Source organism: Centrocercus urophasianus, unplaced genomic scaffold (genome assembly GCF_019232065.1).
Source record: "Centrocercus urophasianus isolate 14NV4802_14NV808 unplaced genomic scaffold, USGS_Curo_1.0 seq_36, whole genome shotgun sequence".
NCBI classification, from domain to species: Eukaryota; Metazoa; Chordata; class Aves; order Galliformes; family Phasianidae; genus Centrocercus; species Centrocercus urophasianus.
In genome coordinates this window covers 3,719,146-3,731,272 of record NW_024884933.1, presented here as the reverse complement: position 1 = coordinate 3,731,272, position 12,127 = coordinate 3,719,146, and the positions used below count along the sequence as shown (strand labels likewise).

General features: G+C 49.9%; 1 protein-coding gene across 3 annotated transcripts in view; it reads right to left on the bottom strand.

Moving 5' to 3' along the window:
- Positions 1-12,127, bottom strand: part of RERE (arginine-glutamic acid dipeptide repeats) — a 168,130-nt gene that overhangs the window by 129,983 nt on the left and 26,020 nt on the right. Inside the window, exon 1 of one of the 3 annotated variants that reach the window (XM_042831793.1) lies at positions 1,059-1,128. The exons of the other annotated variants lie outside the window; for them this stretch is intronic. The gene's annotated coding sequence lies outside the window, so the exon portion shown is untranslated. Of the gene's footprint in view, positions 1-1,058; positions 1,129-12,127 lie in introns of those variants that run through there. 3 annotated transcript variants of the gene reach the window in all.

The following is a 12,127-nucleotide window of genomic DNA, read 5'->3' as shown; positions in this document are numbered from 1 at the left end:
ACACACACACACACACACACACACACACACACACACACACACACACAAAGGAAGCGGGAGGATACATGACGTCAGCCCTCGCCTCAATTCATAAATCCCAACCACAAGAAAAGATAAATTCTTCGCTGCCTTTCTCTGGAAAGCTGCTCGCACGCAGCCCGAGCCTCACCGTGCACCAGAGCAACGCTGCTCCCCAGCAGGAGGGAGGAATGGTGGAACCCTCCCAGCACAGCCACATCCAACAGCTCGCTGCCACCTTCTGCTGCTCCCACTGAGCTCGACAAAAATAGTTGAAACGCTGCTAAATTACAGGGCTGGAAACACAAATAAGGGCTTTTAAACGCTGCTCCCACACGCTTCTCAACTTGCTGCTAAGCGCCTGAAATGTCTGTCTTGTGATATTTACTAGGCTCTCTAAGTCCTGAAATACGCCGTCGTCTGTAAGAACAAAAAAACTGACAAAAACACCGAGCTGGCTGCGCGGCTGGAACTAATTGCCTGCAGATTAATGGCTTTACATCGGCATAGCGCTCCTCTGTGTGCCGGGCTTTAAGTCCTGTTTACTTCCAGCTCCCAGAAGGAACACTGCTGGATATCTGAGAGTCCCTCAAACCAGCCCTGCTGCCTCACGTCGGGCTCCAACCAGGCCCGGGTGCCGTCGCAGGGGAGCACCGTGGGCACACAGCAGCCCGGCAGCCGCACGGAGCAGCACGGGGAGCTCAGGCTGAGGTGCTTTGCTGCTCCAAAGGCGTTCTGTGTGGGGCGAGAGCGCTCCGTCCGGGCCAGCCCCAGCCCCTATCTCCTTATCCCATCTGCTTCAAGTAAGAAATTAAACACCGCACATCCGTTTTGCTTGCTGGATTTACAACACAGAAGCGAAGCGAAAGGGTCCGCACGCATCCTGAACTCCTCAGCCACAGAGTTGACCCAACTTTCCCCATAGGGTAAAACAACGCCCGGACACCAGCACGGTCCCAAATGCAAGGAGCCCCCCGCGCAACCTCCGGGGACGAAGCAGCCGCGGTCCCCCCTCGGCACAGCCGCGCCCCGGCACTCACCCGCTGGCGGCGGCGTCTCCCGAGGAGCGGCGAACAAAAGGAGGCCCCTCCGCCGGCCGCCCGGCGTGCAGGCAGCTGGGCCGGGAGCGGAGAGGCGGCGGAGCGAGCCTCGTCCCCCCGGGCCCGCCGCCACCCGCCCGGCAGCGGCAGGAGGCGGGCACGGAGCGCGGCCCGGCGGGCGGCGAGGGGGAAAACCCGGCGCGGAGCGCGGCCCCTCCGAACCGCCCGCACGGCGCGGCGGCCTGCCGGGACCTCGGGGCTCCGGTCCGGCGGGGCTCGTTCGAGCCGTTCTGCCGGAAAGCCTGCCCTCCTCCCCCCGCGTGAATTCATCCGCTCGGTAAAACCCGTTCGCCTTCATCGTACGCGTAAATCGGCCTTTCTGCTTTTCAATAGCGAGCGTTTACCTGCGGCCGTGCGGCGCGGCACGTAAGGTGCGCTGTGCGGTCGGCACGGAGCAGCGCGCACTTCTGCCCTGCACAGCAAATCTAAGAGAAGATCTTACCAATAAATAAATCGCAGCTGGAGCCCGGCCTGGAGGAGCTGCCTCGGGATCAGTTCCAGCACCAAGGAGCTGTGAGAGAGCTGCAAACCTGCCCGGGCTGAAACCCAACCGTTGGGTCAGCACAAAGCAACCACGCGGCATCTATCCTCACGGCAATTTCCTAATCAAATGTAGCCCGACATCTGGCAAGCCACTGAAATGAACTGACTGCTCTAGCGTGCGCTGGAGGAAGTATCGGCTTCCCATGACTTCCAAAAGAGCTTCCCAGCAGAAAGTTCATTCAGGCCAAGCTCCATTTATTTGCAAAAATACTATTCGATGGGATCTATTAAAACTGCCTTATCACTTTAGGACACAACTCCCTGCCACTCTGAACCACTACTCCTAGCAGACGCTGCGTGCTGGCAAAGTGCAGTCGAAAAAAAACTTGCAGAACTTGTGTATCCCCTTAGAATGCATTTTGTTGGTGCAGCACACAGCAGGTCGAGCACAGCAGAGCTGGAGAGCACTGCAGCCCCAGGTGCTGCCTGCAGAGCCGGGTGAACAAGGTGGGGCTTTGGCAGTAGAGCCATCTGAAGTCCCATCTGGTTGTATGCAGCACACAGGAGGTTCCTGAATGAACGCAACCACTCCAGCATCCCTCACTGCCAAGGGGAGCAACTCAGCTTGCACTAATCGGCCTTTCTCCAGACACGTCATCTGCCCCCATTTCACACAGTAAAACAAAACCACACACTGAGTGCAGCCTCGAGCTCCATTCGCAATGGGCACTTTTCATCTTGCCCTTTGAAAATGGGCTGAAAAAAATATTTTCTTGGTCGTTAAATCCATATTTGCCGCTTCCCAACACACCACGGCCGCATCCACTGCTTCTCACAAGCGTCCTTCCCAATCCAAGGCCTATCTCACACGTGCTCAGGCCCAGGACTGCCACGTACTGTGCTGATAGCACTGCACTGATCCCACAGCTTCAAGGCGATGCCCACCAGCAGCACTGACAATTACAGACACGGTATTTCACTCATCAGAGGAACAGCTCAAGGCCTACCAGATGTGTATGCTCAAAACAGACTGTAAACAGACCGAACGAGATTAGACTGATGGGATGGGAACTCATTTTCTCTTTAGAAGAGACATCCAGGGCAAAGAGCTCCACAAACAGCCGCCAGCAGCTCACTGCAGCCATCCAGCTCACTGGTTTAAAGCAGGTTCAAGTACACCACCTGCCTCGCACACACTGTACCAAAGCAATAAATAACTTAAATTCATTTTAAGAACACACAGAGATGTGATCGTGACAAGTGCTTTCTAACATCATTTCCCAGCTCAGGCAAGCAACAAGTGTCGCACATTAAACCCCTGCTAAGCCAAACCTATTTTTAAAAGGAGACTTAACACTTTTCTCAGCTTCACGTAAATCAAGCTCTCCCTTCAGGCTTAGAAACAGGGTGGAAGGAAGAGGAAGGGAATAGGTTCAAGGAGAACCAGCTAACAGCATTGCACTGCCACAGCTCTGCTTCTCTTCCGTCACTTAATCCCAGTCCTCAGCACAAGTTTCCCTACCATCACCGGCTGCACACACATCCCCAGCCAGAACAGCAAGGCATTTCAGTCAAATGAGAAGCTTCAAGAAGGTGCTTTAAGCTCTGAAATCAGCCAGAGAACTCCCTGAGGGCAATGATTACCTGGAGACTCCTCTGCAGACAGCAGCTCCAACCTGCTCACACCGTGCTATATAACCCAAACACAAAACCTTTTATGGAGCAGAGGTGGTACCTTGTACCTTTGCAGACATGGACTGTTTTATCAGCACCAACACAGCTAAACGTCACCCTGCTCCCAACAAAACAGCTCCTGCCACCTACAGAGTCCTTCAGACCTGCGTGAGCAGCACATCCACCTACACCTGTGTGTCACTGCACACCTGGACACCCCATGGAAACACAAATCCACATCCGTGCAGCTTCGTGCCCGGCTCAGCTGCAGCAGCCCCAGTTAGGAGGGTGGTTTTCTACACTACCCAAAAGTCATCTCTCAGAGGAAATTCAGTGTAACATTACTATTGCTGCAGCACAATCCAAAGGCCAGCATTCATTCTGTAATCCAAACCAAAGGAGAATGTAAACTTTGCGGAGTTAAACAGCTTCTTGCCTGCTTCCTCTCCCACACGTTTCCATCTCTAGCAGGCAACAGAGGCACAAAGTCAGCAGGTAAGACTACTTCAATCGACTTTGGAAAGGCTGTAATTTGGATCTGCCATTTTCTTAACCATTCCAGATCTCCCTAACGGAATCTGTATTCCTTCTGGACCAGGAACCTTCAGCGTTTTGGGGAGGCTGTTAGGTGGTTCTGTTCTAAGCCTCTATTTACGCAGCACCAAACACAGATCCCGCTGAAGTGAACCAGTTCCTACTCTATCATGCATTTCATGGCTCAAAAGCCCTGATTTCCACACTGTACTTACACAGCACTTGTATCCAGACCTCACATCCACCTGCGAGCCCTTAGGAACCAGCACCAAAATCCACCCTCAGGTCAGTGCTGGGGGCAGGAACCCACTACCAGGACCACAAACACGACCGCAGCACCATCCACATCCAACTGCCTCAACTGCTCCCCCCCACAATTCCAGGCGCTGCTCCAACTGCCACCAGCCATCCCCTGGGCAGCCAGTACCACCTTTGTGCCCCATTCTTGATCTCTTGATTCCATCAGGAGCAAAGCATTGACATCCCTCTGAAAAACAAAGCAAATCGGTGTGCTGGCAGTACTCGCTGCCTGCCCATACAACTGCTAGTGATTAAGTCACCTCGGGTTCGTTCTCAGCCCATCTGAAACCTGTGACGCAGCCCAAGGAAGGCTGCTGGTACAGTCAGCACATCACCTCAGCTGCAGAGTGGTGATAGAGACTTCAAGGACACGAAGGGAGCCCTGCAGAACTCCGCTCTGCACGCCTGAAAGAAATCCGCTGGGTTATTTTTATACGGCATCTTGGATGCATGCAGCATTTCTGTCACAGTAGGGAAGAGAGAAAACAAAAGTTGCTCCCCCAGGGAGCTGTGAAGACTGCTAAAGCAATTTCACATGCTGGAAATCTCCGGATTTTACAGAAAGACCGAGCTGAGGAAGTGTTGAGGAAAAAATGAAAAAATAAACAGTTGTTGTGGAGCCCACTAGGAGCTCTTTGTGATCTCAAGTCCCCACACAATTAAGTGAGCGTTCAGAGCAGTGGCAGCCCGCAGCCTCCCCCTCCAAACGCTGAGAAGCCAAACTCCTGAGGCAGACAGTGAGTGGGGAATGGAGCACCTGCCTGTCCTGCTCAACACAGGGGCACAACTCGAGCACCAGGTCCAGTCCCAGGCCCCAGCACCAGGGAGACGGGCACACAAGCAGAGCCCAAAGGGCTTTGAGGCTGAACACAGGGCTGGAGCATCTGCCAGGACAGCTGGGAGCCAGGGCTGCTCTGCCTGGGGGAGAGGAACCGGACTGGGGGATCCCACCTGTCTAGGAACACTTGGAAGGAACAGGGTCAGGCTCTGCCAAATGGTACCCAGGAACAGGACAAAACAGAGCACTGGAGCTTCTCCAGACCACCAGAATACATCCTCACTGTGCTGGTGACCAAGCATTGGTACAGGCTGCCTGGAGAGCTGCTGGGGCTCCTTGCTGGGATCCTATGGCTTCAACACAGCTACCATAAAAGATGAATACAAGGAAGGGGAAGGGGACAGCTTTTTCCTTTCACGTTTTAAGCTGACTCTGGGACAGTGCTCCAAAGTAGCTGCACCTCCAGGAGGAGGAAAGCCAGCATGCTCACTTTGGGAAGATCTGAGCAGAAAGCGATGAAAGGTCATTCAGATGACTGAGGTGAGGAACTTGGTGACTTGGCAGGATGTTTACAACAAAAGCTTTTATGTACTTTATCTAAGTATGTAAGTACAAAACATAATCAATTCAGTTGGGATACTGTGACCAAGCTGCTAAAGAACAAGGAGTGAGACAGGCAACTTGAAACCCAGCTACAGCACAGCAGGAAACCAAAACAAGGCAGGAGAGGCAGACACTGAAGCAGAAAAAGCTCACATCTGTCAAAAAATCCCTGCCCTGGAAAACGCCAAATTGCAGAATGATGCTGAGTAAACCAAAAACATCACAACAAAATCCAATTCTATCCACCAGACTGTGGTATGCATACAGCAATACCTCAACCTGCCCAGCAACTCCTTGAATTTAACTCCAAGGCGACACGCCGCTTATGTCTGAAGGTATGAAAGTAAAAAGGAAAACAAAAAGGACATTTGCCAAAAGCCACAACATAACAGGAAAAATTAACATATGTGAATATTTAATACATGGATTGAAGAAGGTAATTAAATGTTAATTATCACAAGAACCAGCAAGATGAATCCTTCAGTAGGCAGCAGTGCTGTGGGTTGTACAAAAATCCATGGCGGGGGCATGCAGCTCAAGCACAGAAGGGAAGGAAGAAGCAAGCAAACATCTTTTCAACTCTATCAAAGCAGCTGTACAACAATGGAAACTTGCCCATTCTTCCCTCCAGTTTCGACTAAAAGTTACTTTGGGAATGGAAAATTTGATACCTCTATCAACAGCCTGTGGTATGTTTAAACTATTATAACACAAAGCATGCTCAGACTCACAGGCGAAAGGAAATGACTGCCAAATGCTTCCTTTACAACCTCTCCAAAATAAGACAGATTCCTTAGCAAGAGATTTTCTCAACACACCACAAATAGCAGCCATGAGCACACAGACACACCAAGTTAGCTGCGGATTTACAGGCTCTCACTGAAGGCACAGCAGAGATAGAAAACACGACTACAGCTCCCCACATTTTTCACGTAATAATCATATTCACATTCAAAAGCTTCAGAAATTCAATAGTTCTCCTTAAGTTACAATAAGCACAGGATGTGACTATAGCTGTAACAATCTGTCCCTCCAGATGCACAGATACAACCTACAAACAGGAAATTTCTACTACGATCTTGAAGAAATGTTAACAGTTTGGAACCACGTGAGTGCAGTTCCGTTAGAGGGGAAGAAACCCTTCAGTTCCCAAATCTATGGGAAAACATAGCAGGTATGGCATCACTCAGGCTCTGTTCCACACAGCCCTGCAGCCTGGAATGAGGTGAGGGTGCTGAGCTCATTCCTGTCCCCATTCCCCTCCACAAACTCATCTGTAAGAGCCAACAAGAGGCCGGCTTCCATCTCATAGATCCAAAACTGATTCTTTCTCCAATTCATGCCCCATCCCTGCAGGCATTCAAGGCCAGGCTGGATGTGGCTCTGAGCAGCCCAGTCTGCTGGTTGGTAACCCTGCACACAGCAGGGGAATGGAACTGGATGAGTGCTGTGCTCCTTTTCAACCCAGGCCATTCTGTGATTCCACACCCAACTAAGAGCCTAGAGAAGCACACAGAGGTAAGAATCTCAACCAGACTAGCACGTGCCCATCTTCTGTGTGCTACAGCATCCTGCCTTAGGGAAGACCTTTTGTCCTACTGAATAATGTCTCTCTACACTTAGCAACACTTTTGAAAGAAATTTACAGCTGTACAGCTCACGGAGCACTGTGAGCTCCCTTACATCATACACATTACATCAGCAGCTTGCTGAACTCATCTTTGTTTGCTGCTAGGACAGGCAGAAGCTTACTGAAATTCGAACATCTCACACACAGCAGGCTTCAATGGAACAAAAGGCAGCAGAGGATTTGGATAGCCTTTATCAGCCAATTAGCAGGCAAAAAGGCCCTTCCAAATTATTTCCATACTATAGATGAAGAAGTGGCAATGAGTTAAGCATGCTTTACACTCGCTTGTTAAACACCCACCGCCGCAAACAGAGCCTGCTGTAAATGTTAATGTACATCAGCCTGGGCTACTTGTCAAAACAAGGCACGTTTTCCTACCAGCATTGAACACAAGGGCTCACAAACGCTGCTCACACGACTCTGTTTGACTCCCAGCTTCCTCCATGCAAAGGCCACACGCTTTGGCCACCCAGCTGCCCTCGGCTTCCCCACGTGCCATGCAGCTCCACCAGGGTTGTGTGTCAGCCTTGTGATGGAGAAAGGCTGCAGGGGCAAGAAGCCAATTCTCCCTAACACCGCTCTTCCAGTGAGCCAACAGAACAAAAATTAACAGCAGAGGCATCCCAGGTCTTCTATTCAGGTTCTCTCCATACAACCTGGCAAGAAATCACAGCAATGCACAGGAAACACCACTAAGAAAAGCAGAATACGTCACCTCCATCAGAGCGGGCAAACAAGCAATTTGGAGGGAAGTTGGTACAGGTAAGTGAGAGCTATCTGCACAATTGTTTCAAAGCACATGCACAAGTCTGCAAACATCAAAGCACCCCCCCAAAAAACCTCCAAATTGTGTTCCAGAAATGACATCTCTGATTAAATCAACTGCCTGCAGATTGCAAATCAAGCCCGAACTGAAATGCACACACATGTACCTACCAAAAGGCATTTCCATAAAACAAAAATTTTGCTTTTTAAAAAAAAATATTCACATGTTCTGCATTAAACTTGCATGAAAAGCAAACATGCCTGGACAAAAGGAGAGCTTCACGTGATGCGATGCAGGTTTCTGGAGTAACAACAAACAAGCAGCTTCACAGGCATCGAGGCATAAGAAACCTCTTACAACAAGCAGGGCTCCAAAGCAATCCATCCGTGACCACCGCTGCTTCGATCAGGTCAGGCTGCAGCATGCCACCTAGTGTCAGACTCCTTACACGAGTGGTGCTAAGGAGAAACAGAACACTGGAACACTGGAAGCCCAAAGGAGCCACCGGGACCACACGCAGGTTTGGTTTTGCAGTTCTAAGTTTGAGTTCTTTCGTTCTCCCTTTGAGTTCTGACAACCGCCCAACCAAAAGGATGGCCAAAACTCAGGGATGTAAGCAGCACCACAGGCAGCTCTTCAGTAGACACATTTCCACTCCAGCTAGCAATTCAATTCACCCAGACATGAGCTGAAGAGCAACAAAAACACTGTGCAGTGAGCTTGGAAATGCCGAGGAGCACAGGCTGGTCCCCTGACATGCAATGCAAGGAATGTTAGAGGTGTTCTGTTTGGCCTATGAGCCATTATTCCATTCTGCTCTGAGCATCACGTCTATCCTTTCATTAGGTTAGCTACAGAACTGCTGAATTTTAATGCCAGTGGTTTATCAGCACCAAGGAGACACGTACACCTCACGAGTTCATTAATAATCCATTAAGACGACTTGTATTAGAGCGTGGCAGGCAACTTCCTCATGAAATGAAATCTGTTTCTTTACCTTTTAAGATCTGAATGTGCCAAAGGTGGCATATCAAGATGTGAACGCAATTCAAAGGCTACACTTGCTGTTCCAATTTCCCTAACAAGTCACTAGGCAATCACAGAACACGCACTCTGTCATCCATTTCTTCCCTGTTTGTAACCTCCAGTCATTGCTTTACAATGGAAGTGTTCAGAATACGCCCACAGCAACGTGTGCCTGCCTGTAACACAGACAGATGAGGGGAAAGGTGAGTTCCCCCCAGATCAATGGCTGAAGACAGCAGGATGCCAACATGCAGCACGACACACGGCTGAAAGATGGCCTCAACAGGGCATTAATTGTCAGCAGTCAACGTGAAAAAAGTCACCTAGATTTGTAGAGAAGAAAGGGAACTGGAGAGCTCACTATTTCCAGTCCCAGGAGGGTAAAGTTGTGAGTCGTGGTTAAATATTAACAGTGAATGCCAATTCAAGAAAGCAACACAGGAGCTGACTCCCACACCTCCTCATGCAGGTGTGTAAGCAGTGGCTGCTTAGGCCTTGGCCCATTACCCAGTTTACAGGCTCAAAGGACACCAAACCCAGATCAAACCCAATTCCACTCCCAGCGCCGTCCACACGTTTCCAAAGGACGAGCAACAGAACATAGGGTGTCACAGTGCTGCTGTGGTTCCCTTTTACTGCCTACTCCATAAAACCCATACTTTGGAACGCCAATAACCAGATGTGCAAGAGATGTATTCTGTCCGTTGCAGTCTGCTCATGTAAGTGAGGTCAGCAGTAGGGCAGGCAGTGCTGTGTGACTCCATCCCTGGAGCAAAGGCACACAGTGCCTTTCATGGCTTCCTCGATGAAGAAACCCATAATTAGGTCTCATTTTTGTCAGCTCACTCAGTATGAAGATCCATACAACTGAGGGAGGGCTCTTAGACTCAGAAATCAAGCAGCTCCTAAGAATACCACTGCACCCGTTTCAGATTAAAGCCTTCAAAGCCTCCCCTCCATTAATCTACCCAAAGGCAGGAAGCACTGCGCTTTGCTCTTCAGTTTCAGAGCTTGGGTGGTGGCGGTTTTTCTTTTTTTTTCCTTTTTTTTTTCCTTTTTTTTTTTTTAAATAACCTTTAAGATTGCTCTCTGTTGATTAAACCATTTTCATGCTTCAGTGAGTTTGATTCCTATTAGTTCAGACTGCAGAGAGCGCATTGATTTTTACTATAGTCAGGATCAAGAGCAGTAACAGCTTTGCAAATTAAGCAACTGCTCACAACGTTAACTAGAAAAATACATCCAGGGCAATAACACAAGCGTCCAGAGCACTCTTCTGTACCAACAAATGCTAGCAAACAAGCTTATAACAACTTCAACCTTAACACTTGAGAAAGGAGGCACTCCATGCACTGCAGCCTGCTCAGATCCTGCTAGCTCTGCTGATAAGGAGCCAGAACACCGAGAAAGGCTCTAAATTATCAACAGCTCGTCTGCCAGCCCTGAGTTGCCACCATCACACCATCCAAATCACTGCACTGGGCTTCAGCCCACTGAACAGACACCACAACTGGAGTGCTCCGGTAGGCTGCTTGTTCTTCTCATCCTAAATGAAGCTTTTACACAAACATATCTATGCAGTTCTTGTGTCTCAGACTTTCACAGAGCTGCACTGTAAATCAAATATTTTACTCCACAGCCTGCAGCTATTCCCACATTTAATAACTGACATGGGAGACAAGTTTTAATCTTCCATCAGCCTGAAACAATTACTATCCTCAAAACCACTCAAGTTGCAAGTAAAGATTACCAGTTCTGTATTACCTGAATGAATATTCAGGGGAAACATTTTCTTTTCCATAGGACACACTTGAGGTGCTCTCAGTACAACATCACAACACCACCCAGTATCCCCACATCAACTACTGGCTTTGGTACCTGGATGGCCAAGCTCTCCCAGCAGTCACACTTGACCTGGAAGGAGAGAAGCAAAGCTGTCCTGCTGCACAGGAGAAAGCCGTCCAGCCAGGCTGCAAGGTGAGCCTTCTCCAGACAGGAGCAGGATCTGCAACTTTATGTAAGACCTTAAACTAGAGTGGGATTTTATTTTTAGGTATTAGAGAAATAGTTCTCATGCTCAGAGAAAACTGTACTGAAAAGCTATGTGTGACCTGCAAGCACGCCCTATTTTTATGCAATTACTGCCAGCGGTCTTCTCAGGTTTTAAATTGCTTGTCAGGAGGAGATCAGCTTTTAATTTAGGACGTTACTCTGAGGGTCAGAGCAGCACTGCCAGCTCCGTGCCATGCTCAACACCAGGGCCACACAGGCAGCCCCTCACAGCCACCCAGGGCACAAAGGGATGGGTGCACAGCCACTGCCTGCTGGAGCTGACAGCCATCCGCCCCTCTGGGCTGCACAGTGCAAGGAGGAACCATCCCTCCCCAGGACAACTCCTGTCACATGTTTTGCTACCAGTTATTATTAGCTGCTAGAAAGGCACATTAACAATCACAGCAGGTCAAATCACCTCTTCTTGCTTTTGGCTATCTCGAGGCAATAAAAAACCCCGCAATATTTCATCTCTTATCCAAGAAAGGAAAAAAAAAAAAAAAAAGAAAAGAAATATGGAAAACCAAACCGCCATCCAGTCCGAGCCACTCATCTTTTTATTTATGCTCTATAAAAACCTGAATGGCGCCCTCGGCCCCCGGGGCTCTCATCACGTGACAGCGATAGGCGGGGCGTTCCTGCAAGGTTCTGATCACGTGACAGTGATAGGCGGTGCGTTCCCTCCAGGCTCTCATCACGTGACAGCGATAGGCGGGGCGTTCCTGCAAGGTTCTGATCACGTGACAGCGATAGGCGGGGCGTTCCCTCCAGGCTCTCATCACGTGACGGCGGTGGGCGGGGCGCTCCCTCAGCACAGCGCAGCCCGCGAGCCGCGCGGTGCCGGAGCGCAGGGCGTTATGCGGAGCGCCCTCTGCAGCGGGACTGCAGGACGGGCTGAACTCGCAGCAGACGGATGTTTTTACAACACGCAGCAGCTTTACGAGAGTAAAGTTCCACTGGAAGGATGCTCTGCCTGCAAAGTTTTACAGTTTGACTGTAACAAGTTTCTGGTCCAACTATTGCTAAGTAACAGCAGACAGCAAGCAGCCAAGCTTTTCATTCAGTATGCGTGCACGCTTTTGCACCTTGTCTTCCACCCACTGCTGGTGTTTGGATAAGCATTCTTCACCCCAGCAGCAGCAGTTACGCTTCTCCTCAGAAGA